This window comes from Neolamprologus brichardi, chromosome 5 (genome assembly GCF_056152115.1).
Source record: "Neolamprologus brichardi isolate AB-2024 chromosome 5, ASM5615211v1, whole genome shotgun sequence".
Taxonomy (NCBI): domain Eukaryota; kingdom Metazoa; phylum Chordata; class Actinopteri; order Cichliformes; family Cichlidae; genus Neolamprologus; species Neolamprologus brichardi.
The window spans coordinates 27381634-27396803 of NC_142108.1; the positions used below are offsets into that span (position 1 = coordinate 27381634).

At 37.9% G+C, this 15170-nt stretch overlaps 1 protein-coding gene across 4 annotated transcripts in view; it reads right to left on the bottom strand.

Moving 5' to 3' along the window:
- syt2b (synaptotagmin IIb) overlaps positions 1 to 13217 on the bottom strand; it is a 28355-nt gene extending 15138 nt beyond the window's left edge. For 2 of the 4 annotated variants that reach the window (XM_006782854.2, XM_006782851.2), the window contains exon 1: positions 12875 to 13217. The gene's annotated coding sequence lies outside the window, so the exon portion shown is untranslated. Of the gene's footprint in view, positions 1 to 506; positions 658 to 12874 lie in introns of those variants that run through there. The other 2 variants (XM_006782853.2, XM_006782852.3) reach the window with 2 other exon arrangements.
- Between the last annotated feature and the right edge of the window lie 1953 nt (positions 13218 to 15170).

A 15170-nucleotide genomic window follows, 5' to 3' on the forward strand; every position in this document is an offset into this window, starting at 1 on the left:
TCGCCTGCCCGTATCTTTCATTTGTCTCTAAACCCATCCTCACCCCTAAAATGAAGCACATCTGAGACTGCAATGTTAAAAAAAATCCTAACATTAAGTCAGATATGATTTTCTCCACTACCCGAACTTCCCTAAGTTAATTCTGTCTCCTCCGAGAAGAGCAGTGATGAGAGAAGTGACTGAATGGAAATAGAATATAATATATGCCCATACCTTCCCCTCTTATTTTAGCCTACCTTCTACCTCTGTGCCATTAGCACTCAGTCCTTATCTCCCTAGGATTTCGGCAGCTCACCACTGGCCAATATCACTCAGTCACAAAAAACAGGCTCTGACACATCCTCATTCATAAGTAGAATCAGGACCGGAGAATACAGTGTAACCATAGCAGTTTGATATGGTTTACCCAGTTTAAAATGCAGAGAAGATTCCTCTAAGATAACTGTGGTCCAGTTGTGCATCTTAACTCATTTTTAATCTACAAAGATCTTCAAGACAAAACTCACCAGTCAAATGTGGTATTCCCCTCGTGGGGTGGCCCATCCAATCAATAAGTGTTTGGGTTACAGTTCCTCAGAGCTGTGGTAACATAGTCTGATCTCTCCCATAAGCAGAGACTGCAGTCTCCTCTCACTTCTCTCCACTGCAGCACTACACCCCTCCTCCTCCCCCTCCTCTTCCTCCTCCTCCTCTGTCCAATGCACACCATCGCCCCCATTTTCCACCCTCCCATCACATATTTCCCTACACCCTCTCTGTCTCTCTGTTCAATGTACTTATGTACGCAACCTCTTTACCTCTTTCTCTCCATCTTTCTCATTCCCCCAGCCTCATTTGTGATGCTGCTCACACAACTGATTGCAGCATGCCACTCTACGGTCTAGTATTGGAGGGCAGTTGTAAAAGATCAATATGCACAGACTCTAGGGTGAGGTTCGTGTTAATAAAGCCACAGCCTGCACAAGTCAGGAATAAAAAGCAAAAGTATGCACTAGGACAGCTGAAAAAGTCTTAAGGCGGTGCAGTTTTTTTATTTTCTTGTTGTTGTTTTTTTTAAATCAGATCTATTCCATGCAATTAAATGGTTGCTAACAACTGATCTCAGAAGTATGATTTAACCCTCTGAATTGACCATTTCTGTTAAGTCATTCAGAGTGAACAATTGAAACAAAGAGTGATTACTCCTATTTGTCTGGTGTTCACTGATCCCTCAGGAGACTTGTCAGTGATGATTAGAGGTGAGGAGATAACAAAAGCATCTTCTCGAGTTACAATACAAACAAAACATATCCCACTGTATTGAGCTAAAACTATTACATAATGAAACGTGCTGTTTGAGCCAGAGACCTACGCAGATGCAGAACTAAACATATGAGGTTTAAAAATTAAACTTTAGGTGCCTGTAGCTCAACCTTGCGTGATAAATGTGTTTCAAATGTTCAACATCCCTAAAGCAGTTATGTTTGTACATGTTTGAACTCTTTGCAATTCTGGCATTTAACCTTTTTTTTCTTGCTTTTGCCTGAAAACCTTTTTCTTTCAGTGCTCTCCTTGGGGAAATACCTTTCTAGATGCTTAAGTTCAGCTGTCATCTGTTAGATGCCTGGCTTGATGTGGCTACTCTTGCAGTATGTCAGGTTGCAGTGCATTTAGCTGCTTCTACCAGAGGAGGGCAGGAATCTCATATAAAACTGCTGCATCACAGAGCATATTCTTTTTTTTTTTTTCTTTTGAGAACTGCAAAGTTATGCCCAGAGACATTTGTCTTCTCTGCTTTGTAGGGTCAGTTTTGATCTGCTAAATGCATTTAGCTATGGAAAAAAATGACACAGTGTTCCTCTTTTTAGATAGAATATTAAACTGTGGATAAGTCACCACAGTATTATGCTTGAATAGGCCTTAATGTTTTCTCCTGCTTTTTTGTGATTTTCTTGTAATATCAAAAGACTTATCCTTCAAAAGACTATTTTAACATTTTTGCTCTAGGAGTGAATTAAAAAATGCTGCATTCATCTTAAAAGCTTAATGCTTTAATTAGAAGTTAATGGATTGGTAGAGTGAAATGGCTGTGCAGTGGGGCCATGGGAGCAGAAATGATCTGGCTTTGAAGAAAATAAGCAGCTAGGGTGAGGTTAGGTGGGTTATATGGCCAATTCATGGATTTGTGTAAGATATTTTAAGATATAGGGCATTTAAGTTACTACTGCTTAAATAGTGATGTCTGCACTTTTTAAGGTTTTTAAGTTAAGCCATTGTAATAAAGGAGATTGTAGTAAATGAACAGACTGTTAGATATTATACAATCTATTTTTTCTTTATGATAAAGTATATCTTATGTTATTATCTCATCTTTAATTATTCATTTAAGACACTCTTTTGCCTTGCCCTAGATTGCATGGGGCTCCGTCATGAAACTGATATGCCTGTTGTCCTTTTTTTTTTTTCTTACTTGATTTCTGGTTGTTCCCTGGAGTGACCTGATATGGCCTGACACCTCGTGGCAGAGCAATTTAACGAAACCAGGAAAAATATGAGTAAGCTGTAAAAACCTCTTCTGAGAAGTCAGTGACTGTTTTGCTTTTTTATTCTTATGAAATTTATTATTAATAAATTATTTATTTTTGATATTAGCAGCATATTAGCATTAGAGCTCCCATAGGTATGAAGAAATAGAAATCACAAGATGGCCGCAAAATAACCAAAACAAACAAACAATGAAACAAAAACAAAATGCTCAATCAATAAAATAATACCAGTCAGATTAAAAGATCGTGGATGGGTGTTAAAGATTTATTAAAATTGTTACAGTATATTTTTCAGTTAGTGTGACTAGATTGTTGCAAAATTCTCATTCTGCCCTTAACCCTCCCCAAAAAACTGTGCTTTTACAGTATGGTTTACTGAAATCCCCACTGCATTGTGGGATACTCAGCTTCTCCCTGGTTCTTGCATTCTTTTATGAGCACCTGTGAATGAATAAACTTTTCCCTCCCTCTCTAGTATTCATCCCTGCTCTCTAGTGGATGAGTCAGGCCTGAGCACAGTGCAACATTAGGAGGTCAATAAGAGCAACACAGCTACTATCAAAGCCTCACATAGTAAACATATGCAGAGGGCAGCTGCTGACAACGTGTTCCCCGTGCTGAGTTGTGCTGGGACATTTTTGTTGAGAGGACTTATCTCCTCTGAGGCAGCAGAGACGATGTGGAAAAAACTGCACCTCTCCAGCTCCTGCAGGGAGTGCTGCAATGCAGGGGTGTAATGGAGAAATACGAAGCTAGAAGGCAGATTGTCCAATAGTCAGCTAGCAACTCTCTTCCTCCACTTCCTGCCTTGTTTCTTGTTTCCTAATTTCTTACATCTTTTATGCCTGTCGTCGTAGCATTTTTCCTTCCAGCCATGTCTCTGTGTACCACTCATACACACATGCATATACTGTATCCTGCTCTCTCTCTCCCTCTCTCTATCACTCACTCACACACACACACACACACACACACACTCATGGCCAGTCATTACTGCAGCACAGGCAACAATAAACAGAAAAGACCATATGCTTGTAGTTGGCTCTGTACATCATTTGCAGTGTTTGGGTGTCTCAGAAGTAGCAGTTGGTCAGCATGGGGACAGTGTGTGTGTGTGTGTGTGTGTGTGTGTGTGTGTGTGTGTGTGTGTGTGTGTTTGCGTGTACACACCGAGTAGCTGGAATGATGTCATTCATCTAAGTGAAAGATGGGCAAGCCTTGACAGCTCCATCAATGTCAACATGAGCAAGTGAAAAACGATGCTGAAAACTGCACTTTAATGAATTTGTTACAAAAAGTCACTTTATTAATCAAACGAAAGGGCTGCTGGGCAAAGTCCTAAAGCCAAATAATTAAGCAGGCCAGAAGCTGGACTTGAAATGGGAATGTTGCTATCAGGATATGCACCATATATTTAGACTGTCAACACAGCCGTCACAACTCGTACAGACCCTGTTTATGACAGACATTTTGACTTTGACATATAGCATGAGAACAAGACTAGGTCTAACAAAAACTCATTTACATTTTAAGGTCCCCTTGATTCATTCATGCTGATTTTTCCTCTGCTTCACATATAGGCAGCAGGTCCAGCCATGTTCTAACAAGAATAATAAAAGTTTGAGATACACACACAGAGATCTGGAAAATCTGACTATAATGTGATAAAGATTAAGCCCTGTTTGTCCATGCCAATGCAGAAGTGAGAATAGATTAGGAAGTGTAAGAGAAAATGAGTGGACTGTGAGTCTCTAGACTTTACTTGTTTATTTACTGATTTTCTTACATATGGCAATGCAGGTCATGATAATCAAGCAAAGATGGCACAGAGTATATCAGTGTGTATTCCATTCACTGGAGTGATGGAGCTGATTTTACAAACTTTGCAGACAGAGAGAACAAGTAGAAGACCGTCTGCAAAATACTTTAACATGTTTTCCCCTTTTTGGCTTGAACGTTCAAGTCATAGTATTTATTTGCAGTCAATAGATTGCAAACACAATATATTGGAAAGCAGCCATCATAAACATTATTAGTTACACCTGTGCTTCATATACATCTTTGACATTTGTGGAGGATCTAAGTACTTGGCATTTGCTAGCAGTACGATAAAATGTGGCACAAACAAAGGCAGATCCACACGTTTCTTGTGGATTTGGGGACACTGACAATGGAGGACTGAAAACAACACAAAGACTGTACCAATTTCTAGAATGGCTGTGTTTTGTTTTTATCTATGTACAAAGTTATCAGAACAGCACATTTTCACAGCAAATGTTCAAACTGTGATAGTGAAATTTTCATGATAAAGTAAGTATACACTTTAACAGGATACAGATATAGCTGAGAAAAATTCAGCCATGACTCATTTTATTATTTTTATGATTTCTTTTCTATTGGGGCTTTTAAAAATGTCTTGGTAGTCTTTCTGATCACCCACTGGATAACAACTTGTTCAGCAGTGGTTAATAAATGTCCACATATTTATTTCTGAATTGTCGGCAAAGTAAACTCAGCTTGGGAGCAATTAAAACAAACGATGTTGGATATGTGTGGTATTAAGGTGCTGAATGAGAGGACAGCTAATTGATCTCTGGGAAAAATGTGTGTGTCCTTTGAATTCTTCCCAAAGTGCACGACAATATGTCTGTGAAGGTTCTTAGTTGTCCAGGTCATCATAGTCTAAGGAGCTTGGAAAAAGAAAAGCGTCTGGACTTCTTTAAGTTTAAAGGTTAACCTCCTAGGACCTAGCGTCCACATATGTGGACATCACATTTTGGGATTTCTGGACAAAAACACTTATTTTTTTCCTCTACAAGGGCAGTCTCTACAGTTTGATCTGCTTACAAGGACATTATACTGCCACTGTTCTATCAAAATTTCAAATGAATGTCCTCATACGTGGATCTCATTTTTCTCAGAAACAAAAATTCGGTAAAAAAACCCAAAATCTGGTAATTCTTTGTTTTTAAATTCATCAGGTCGCAATCAACCAAAATAGCAAAGAAAAATTAAAAATGCATGCCATGAAAGAGTCTTAGGAGGTTAAAGAAGTCCAGATGCTTTTCTTTTTCCACGCTCCTTAGACTACAATGACCTGGATGACTGAGAACCTTCACAGACATACGTGTCCTTTGAATGATTAAACAGCAACAGCCAAACAAAATCAAACTTCAAGTTTGGCTGTCTGGAATAAATAGAATAATTATAATACAGTATATTACCATCCACTTACTAGTGGAAAATAATTCTATTCACATGGGCAAAGCTAACAGAAGCTATTAAACACAAAGCATCTTTCCACTAAATTTCCCCTGTGTGCATCCATGTATATTAACTACTGCAACTATCACGCCCACAGACTATTTCTCTGTGATGGGAAGTTATTGAGGGATAAAAGAAAAATGATAGACAAAAAAAGGATTGCAGATCTTCAGTTGGGGGGTAATCTGTAAAGCCTTGTTATGGAAGTTTGTCTAGTAAACATTTCAGTAATATACATTTTTTTTAGTTCTTTTGAGTTCCTTTCTTTTGTTTTGATGGTTTCCACTGTGAGTAGATAATGCATTATGATTGTAATTCTGACTGACAATACTTTTACAGAGAGTAATATGGTTAACCCACTATCTCCATTTTTTTCATAGAAAAATAAAGACATGTTTTACCTGAACTTTAAGCATATATTGAACTGTAAATATGAATAAAATTTAAAAAAAGAAAAAAATGTGACAATATAAAAGGGGTCACTGAAAAGCCTTTTCACATTTCACAGACTTTGAAAGTCTGCAGCATTTTTTTCTTAACTGCAACTTTTTCTCTTGTTTCACCACTTTTACAGCATTGTTACAGCTGCAACAGGAAGCTGTTTTCAGTTCAAAAGCAAGAATATAAATAAATAATGGAAAAACTGGTGGTAACAAATGCTACGTGGCAAATGATAAAGAATGCCCCAGTAAAGATCCAAATTAAATGATCTAAATTTAACATCTCTCCATTATACCCAGTGGGGGACAATACATAGAAGACTTAAAGTACCGAGTATTGCTGTATCTACACTTAATGTCCTGTTATAATGAAATGTAATCATTTGTAAGTTTAAGCCATTGTTGTTGTTTTCTAACTTCTTTAACTTCTTTGTTGTTTTCTAACTTCTTTAAAGAAAATAATCTATATTTTCTTTAAAGAAGTTAGAAAACAAGGAAGCTACATGATACAGATTGCAGAGTAGAGTTTAATGGGTTTCAGGAACATATTTCAACTCGGTTGATAGGTTTACTGTTATAGTTATTTTTGTCTTTGATGATATTCATAGCTCATAGCAGCAAGTTTTGCAATTGCTCGTTTGTTTGTTTGTTTTTTCATTCAAAAAATAGTCTCACACCTAAAAGTGACAACATCCCAACACTCTTCTTTGTGCAAGCCAATAAAAAAAACTGGTATTAATCAAGCATAGTACAAATATTGACAAAGTGGTCATAATCTGTAGCCTTGCTGGCCATATTCTCTGGTCTGTGTTTTAGATCCTTTTCAACACATCTGTCTTTATCTGCTTTTTGGGGAATTTTAAGTCAGGTACAGCTAACAACATAATACCAGATCACAGCTGAGCCACCCTCCAGCTGGTCCAGTGTGAAACCAACCATAGAGGGCCTGCGTGTAATCTTGTGGAGAAATTAAAATCATAGTTGAATGTTTTCTGTTGGTGTGGTCGCCTTTATGTCAACTTTTCATTCTGTTAAAGAAAACAATGAAGGAGACTGTTGCAGAAAAAGTTTGTATTAGCATCTACATTGTAATCATTTTCTAAACTCAACTGGGTCATTTTGGTGTCTTTAACTAGAACAAATATTGAGTGGAAACAGAAAGTCAAAAATAAAAGTCCATGAACATGGTTGAATACAAGACAGGACTCGTGTGTTTTAGATGGAAGTCCGGCCCATCTAAGACTGGATCTGTAAGTTCTCATTGCTTAAGTGCCATGAATGCACAAAGATTCAGTGTGTACATAAGGAAAACTGAGACCATCATCACAACTAACAAGCACACAATCTCTAGCTCCAATTGTTTGAGATTTAAGGTTGTTTAAGCTGGATCAAATGCTGCACTTTACACTAGTACATATAGGCTGTGAGTAGAAGGGAGGAGGGGCGCGCCATTTAGAGACTAAGAAGGAAGAAAAAAGAAAGAATACACCACACCACCACCAGTGAAGGATGAGTTGTCCAAATGCGTAGATCTGGGACAACAAGACAAATCAGTGCTGAGTAAAGAGAAGCCAGGAGGAGCACTAGTTCAGTAAGCAGCTAATTATATGATCCATCTGACTTCTCTACATGTCCTCTAGCCTCAAAACCATTTTACATCAGATTTTATTGTAGACTCTTGCTAATTAAACAAAGAGCAATAATTCCCCCACTTATTCTTCCTCAAAAACATACGTAACAGAGCTTCCATCTTTGCAGGACGATGTTTACAGGATATATAAGTCTGCTAAAATCTAAAAGATCTGAAAATCTTTAAAGACCATCATATATCAATCTTAACATCCCCCATTTTCTGCTCCACCAAATTTCCAGATCTGTCAAGGGTGTGATGCTGAGAGAGGATAAGACAAACTGGCATCATTAAAAAAAATTCTCATCAGCAAATCCTCACAAACAGGTCTGCACTCTGCCTCAATATGTGAAAAGACACGAGGATCATTTTTATTGCTCTGTTTTTTCGCATGATCAGATATTTAGTGTAATAGATGTAGTAGAGGTAATGCTCCAGCAATGCTCCAGACTTTTGCATCTGGCCAGTGTAAGACTGAATGACCAGCAGACCATAGTAAATGCAGTAAAAATAATAAATATCTTGTTCGACAAAAGGATGCCCTGCTGTGAGCTACTTTTTTGCATTCCTTGCAGTATTCTACATTGTTACTGCATCGATTGGCTTAGCTTGATTTAAACTGACCACACGAAGCTGATGTATTTTTGACTGTGTTGCCAGCGGACTGAAAGCAGTTCAAGCAAAAGAAGTCAGATTCAGTATTGACACAAAACAGATCCTTACAGACCAGTCATTCGCCTATTATCCCTGAGCAGTTATCTGTTAAACTGGTGGAATTCAACTGGAAATATACTGCAGCACCAGCAAAGACACTGATTCAGCAGCTTTCACAGCAAAACTACAGCAACAACATTCCTCTTAACTTAAATGCTGTGAAAATGCTGCCTATCAACATGAAAAAAATCATCAAATGTCATGCTGTGACATGGTACTCTTTATATTCACTGTACCAGTACCAGTACCAGTGATCCATGTGCACACACACACACAAACGTTGCTATCTGTAAATGAAAAACATCATTCTGAGTGTGCTTCATGTACACTGATGCACCTGACAGGCTGTGAATGAGGATATAGGTTGACAGGAGGAGGATTATAGACTGCAGAACAGCCTCCCATTTCATGAACCATCAAGCAGCAGAAGTCCCCCAGGCATGCAAACCTGGAAATGTAATGTGGAAACTCAGAGTATCAGGAGCTGAGTACAAACAACTGTCTATAATCAGGAATACAACATTAGTGATATTCTGGCTTAGGTAATTTCACTTTTACTCAGTCATTAGGTTGCTATGGCATGCAGCGAAATATGGTTTGTTTGGTTTATTTGGTTATAGACCAGTAGGGTCATTCGAATAAAAAGAATTTAATTAAAAAAACGTGCAAATTTAAAACCATATTATTTTAATATTTTAATATATTTATTTAAGGATATTTTAATTCCCCTACAACCTCCCACTGTATGATAATTGTAATTCCATGTGGAGTTGCCTCTTTTAAAGAGTCCTCTTAATTAAGAGATAAGGCAGAAATATAGAAGCATGTTTTAAGATCCCACAACCTTTCTCTAACCTTCCTCCAGTTAGCATACAGCAAAATTAAGATCAAGTTAAATTATTCTAAAATCTTTTTTTCTGTTCCTGTTATTTTCAGACAGGCAATATTTTTTTAATGCTGCAGCTTTTTAATTATTTTTTTCTTTCATGTTCTTTATTATTAGCATAATAAAAACATTTAAAAATGAATAAAGCATGAAGCAATTTTCAAAACCATTTACCAACCTGTCGAAAATTTCTATTTTATTTGGATAATTAATGCCACTCCTTAACTGAGTCTGGTTGATAAGTTTCCATTGGTGCAGACCTGCTCTTGGAGTGCTTCATATCACACTTTGATTTGAGGCTATTTGGCCTGTAAAGCACTTAATGTGGTGGAGGAAGAGTGGAAATGGGCCAATAAACCTATGTTAACAGCAGCTGGGAACTTAATGCTAACATCAGCATACTGACATGAAAAAGTCATGGCATTACTTTTAGCCATCACACATTTATTTATTGCAAATCACTTAGTCTACAAACTGCAAAGACAAAAATTTATCAGAAATGTTCATAATTACATGGTTAGTATCCCATTTGCTATGAGCATTAAAAAGTGAGACAAAGCCTCAAAGGAAACCATCAGTAGGATAGTTGCATTCTAATATTTGGTGGATTTGTAGTAATTAGTCACAAAGTAAATTTTGGACAGTGTAGATCTTTTCTCATGATGGTGCCAACTTGAATGCCATAGTAATCCAATAACTGAGGGCAAACATTTCATACTAATCTGCAAAGTTGGAGCCCATGTGATACTCGCATTGTTGTGATACATGTTATTGGGAACAACAAATGCCAGTGGGCTACCTCATTTTGTGTGAAATTATGATAAATTCTGTAAGACTGATTTGATATTCAAACAAAAAAAAAGATCAAAACACTGTCACTAGGAAATCACACTGAACACTTACTGCTGAAAGAACCTTTGTCAAAGAAGCTACATAAATATGTTAAAAGAGGACACCCCCCACCCCAATGAAATGCTTTACTGATTTCATCACAACACACCAAGTCCTTGTGTGTCCTCTTTGTATGCAGCTTCTTTGCTACTACAGCAACACAAACTGTGCAGTGCAAAACAATACAAACTGATATCCTTTATGAGATCCTTTAGACATTTTAGAAATGACTCAACTGATGTAGTTGAACCATTTTTTTATGTCTCGTACAACTTTGGAGTCTTGTTGTTAATCTCAAAATCTGTCACTCTTTTTTGATTAGTCACCATAGCAACTTGATCTGGACCATCTTAAAAGTCCTACAGATGAGATGTATAAAAGATATGAGAAAGCAAACAAATCAACATTTAGTCATTTGTGTTTATTTAAAATACTAAAAGAAGAACTCTAGACTCTGTTAGGCCACAGTACTGATATATATGCATCCATGATATATGAAGATAGAGCTTCTAACTGGCATAGCTGATATTTGATAACTGGTAAATGAAATCATTGACCATCTTCCAGTTTTTATAGTTTATGATAAGAACTGTACAATTAATAAACCGATCAGGAAAGAAAAACTAATGCAGGTGTGTAAGAGATAAATGTCTAAATGCTTTTAAAACAATGAAATGACAGAGCTGGGTGGAAATAAGATGAGAATAGAAAAAAAATGACATGTGATGTCAGTGGTGCATATAAATGTAATGTCCATGGATAACAAAGGGTCAACAAAATACACCTGAAAAGAATCATGCAATTTGAATAAAACTAAAATAATGTTATTATGATTATGAAAGCAGAAATATGCATGTGCAGATTTAAGTCAATGGGGTTGATATTGAAAGAGTAAATTAAAAACAGACTTCTTAGGATAATAAAAGTTACAAGATTTAGTTTTCCAGGTTTATTCAGATTTTGCAATCAGCATTGACGTGTGGCTGTAAAGTCATAAAGTTGCCAAAACTATATGTGATTATATTTTTTATTTTACATGGTGTATAAATTCGGTGTAATCAGAAATATATTTAGTGTTGTTATTGAGGTTTCATTAAGGAAACTGGATAAAAAGTAATGCATATTTTATTGAGAATGCTTAGGATTAAACAAGAGTACATGTCTTCCACTGCTTTTAAGATATGTACAATTAATCAGCAAATGTTAACGTGATATTTTGCTTGTTTTGTTTCATGCAGCTTTCGGTATACTGTTTACATGTTTTAAAAAAAAAATCACCAAACAAAAAACCAAAAAACAAGATGTTACTCTGTTAAGCATCTATTGCAGCACAAAATGCACCATATGTATGCAGCTGCTAACATATTGCACCTGCACATGCACTGATTCATCTCTGCTAATGCATAAAGAAAATCCTCATTTGGCACACACTCCGAGGAGTGTTCCTGTCATGTACTCATAATATCCCTGGAGAGTAAAGAGACTACAGCATCACCTGACCTGTTCACACCTTTGCATCATAATCAGCCCAGGAACAAACGATGCAAAAGAGAGTATTCCCCCTCTTCTGCAGCAAAACGTGAGTCACTTTTAATTGATTAGAAACGAAAAAAAGAAAACAGAACAAACAGATATTGGAGATGAGATATGGGGCTTAACATGAAGAATGTGCCTCCTAACTCAGTATCCATCAGAGGCTGTAATGCAGAAAGCTTTACCTTCAATCACCTTCAGCCAAGCAAATCTAATCTTTTTTTAAAGAAAAGGCTGCAATGGAGTACTTAAATTCACCAATCTAAGTACTAATAAGATGACTCAGATTCATTTGAAACACTGAGCTCTGCAGACTCTGTGTGGGCCCTTCACTCTTGCTGGCTCAGCAAATTTGACTTTGCACACACTCCCAGTGTATTTTTACTGTATAACATTAAACCGAGTACCATCATCCCTATAGAGCATTCGCACACCAAAACAAACCAATAAAATAACAGAAACCAAAACAAAACAGTGAGAAAATGAAAAAAATGAAACAAATGAAAATCTGTTACATATAACAATTTAATGTCTGCGCACTAAAAATCAATCATCGCTCACTGTTAATCAGTTTATAATCATCTTTGTCATAATCAGCCAATGAAAGTCAATTAATATTTGTTTAACAGTGAAAAAAAATTCAGTTCTCAAGTTCTATCTCACTCATACGTGCTTTGTTTATTATGTAACATTATACTGCAGCGCTACATGATGCTACGCACCAGTCATTAAGGGACTTACTGGCATGCTTTAAAAGTTCCACTATAGCAGATTTTCTAATACGAGACCCTGCATTAAAAGGAGAAGTGCTAAGACTGTCTGCTCTAATTACCCCTGAGCCATTTATTCTCTCTTTTTCTCTGTGCAGGGCTTTTTTTTCTACATTCATCCAGGATGTGTGTAATGAGGCTAGGTGCCTCTGTGACAACTTGCCACACAGCAAAAGAACCAGTAACAGAATGCTTGGACATAGAGGGAAAATGCAGCTTACCTTGCAGAGAGATGTGCTTCCTCCTAACCAAGGAGAGCGGAAAACAGGGTCAGATATGTTCTTAAAGAGATGAGAGAAGTCTTAATAGTCTGCCCTTTGACTCATCCCACCCTTGAAATACATTGCAAAAAAAGAAAAAAAAAAGTAGTAGCAGGTCCCAGTGTCACCTGGGGGAGGTTTCTGTCCTAGAAGACACACATAAACGAGACTCAGTTTGTTGCTAATGCGTGCTCAGATCGGGCAGGGAGGAGAGGATACACTCATTAACATTGTTCTAACACACTGAAATAAGCACAAGCATCAGAGCCGGTGCAGGTCCACTGCTGTATTTCCCGGCACTGCATGCTCATTGGCTAAGGACCAACTCAATAAAACCTCTCCTCGTCATCAGTTGGATAGGGAGGGGTCTAGATTTTCTTTGGCACACTAATAGCTGTGCTCCTCCTCTTTTCTTCCTCACTCTATCACTTTTTTCCTCAGTACAAGCAGACAGGGACTGCTGAGCTTTGAGAATTAGACGCAGGAGGAAAACCAGAAAGGGGGGGACAACGAGAGGAGCAGGAGGGAGTATAAAAACAGGAGGATCGATGAGTGATGAAAAGAAGGGTGAACGTGGAAACCAGCAGTCTGCAGTGCCTCTCAAAACAGAGCTCGATTTAAGGTGTTGTACCTCCCTGCTGCAGGAACTGTATGGGGACCTGAGTGCAGTGAGGTGTGAGCAGAGAGGATAGAGGAAAAGGGGGAGGAGGTGAAAAGGAGAGAGAGGATGGGAGAGGGGGAGTGACTTGGGCTGTTTTTGCTGCAGTATAGAGGCAAGCAGAACACAGATGGGAAGTTTGTTGTTTTTTTCTGAAGCAGTTAATGTGAAGCAGAAATGGCAAAGTAGTTCATCCACTCTACAGAAGCATCCAACATGTAACTGGAAAATAATTTAGAAAGTAGGATGAGACATAACTGTGTCATTCACGTGGGAGATAGTATTCAACAACAAAAAGTGCAAAGGTCAGTGAGTCAAGGTGATATACGTAGAGCTTTAATGCAGCAGGATGCCAGCAGAGAAATGTCTAGTTTGGTTTGACAGCATATTACTGTATACGTGTCTACTGGCCATCTCTTTAAGGTTTTGTGATATAACATAAGCTTTAAAACGGCTATTTTTTTTTCTTTCTTTTACTTTTCACATATCTATTTGGTATCTTGTTTTTAAAAGAATGAAACCGACTAAATGAAATCTCATTCTGCCATCTTAATTTGAAATATGGTAGCTGGACAGCCTTCCTCTGCAGTTTCCTCCAGAAAAATCCACGTACTGTGTGGCCGGGGAGAAGCATAAAAATACACAATTTCCAGAGGCACCAATTTCCCCAAACAGTACCTGTAAATGTTTAAAAGAAATGAGGAGGAATGTATTTGTTTGCACATAACAGTATCCTCTTCTCATTCCTCCTTAACAGCATAAATCTTTGGCAAATGAAAAGTGGCTCAGACAGTCTATCCAGCTGATTTACTGGTGCAACATTTGTTAATGAAAAGCAACGACAGGACACTGTTGTGATGGCCAGTTTTACCATTACGCTTATTAAACCTTCTGGGACCATTGCCAAAACTCTGCAGCAAATGGCAATCAGGCTACCCTTCAAGAGCGACGCACCATTTCATTGCCTTTGGCGTTACCCTTGACATCCTGTAGCAGTGACCGGGCAGTGCTCGGCGCATTACCCACAGTTAGAGCAACACCGCAAGATGTGTCACAGATGCTGCATCACTGAAGCATCCAGGATTTCTATGAACTTTACGTTCTGCTGTGCTGATTTGCTCCCATTCTTGAGGGGAGAATGATGGAGAAAAAAAAAGTTTTGATAGAATCCAATTATTCAGCCAGAAGATATTTGGTGATTGCCTCCTGCTGAACGTTATAGCAATAAATTGGAATAGATGAAAGGGAGGCACAGTGGTAATTCAACATGGAGATTAGAGGCAGAATATGTGCCTGAAGCAGCTGTGAAGGTCTGCTTTCATAAAGGTGAAGCAGGGAGTCTAATGAGGCTCACATATAAAATGAAGATGTAATAGTAAAACGAGACAAAGAATACAATGATGTTACCTGCACTATGAGGATGAACAGCTGTGCTTTGAATCAAACGTCTCCCAGCTACCTTTCTACAGGTATCTTCGTAACCACACATTTTTGGTCTGCAGTTGCTGGCCTCACCAACATATCCAGTGCATTTCCTTGTGGTTTCCCTCAATGCTCCCTCCACTCACTCAGAGTAACTGTTTGAGACAGATGGCTGCC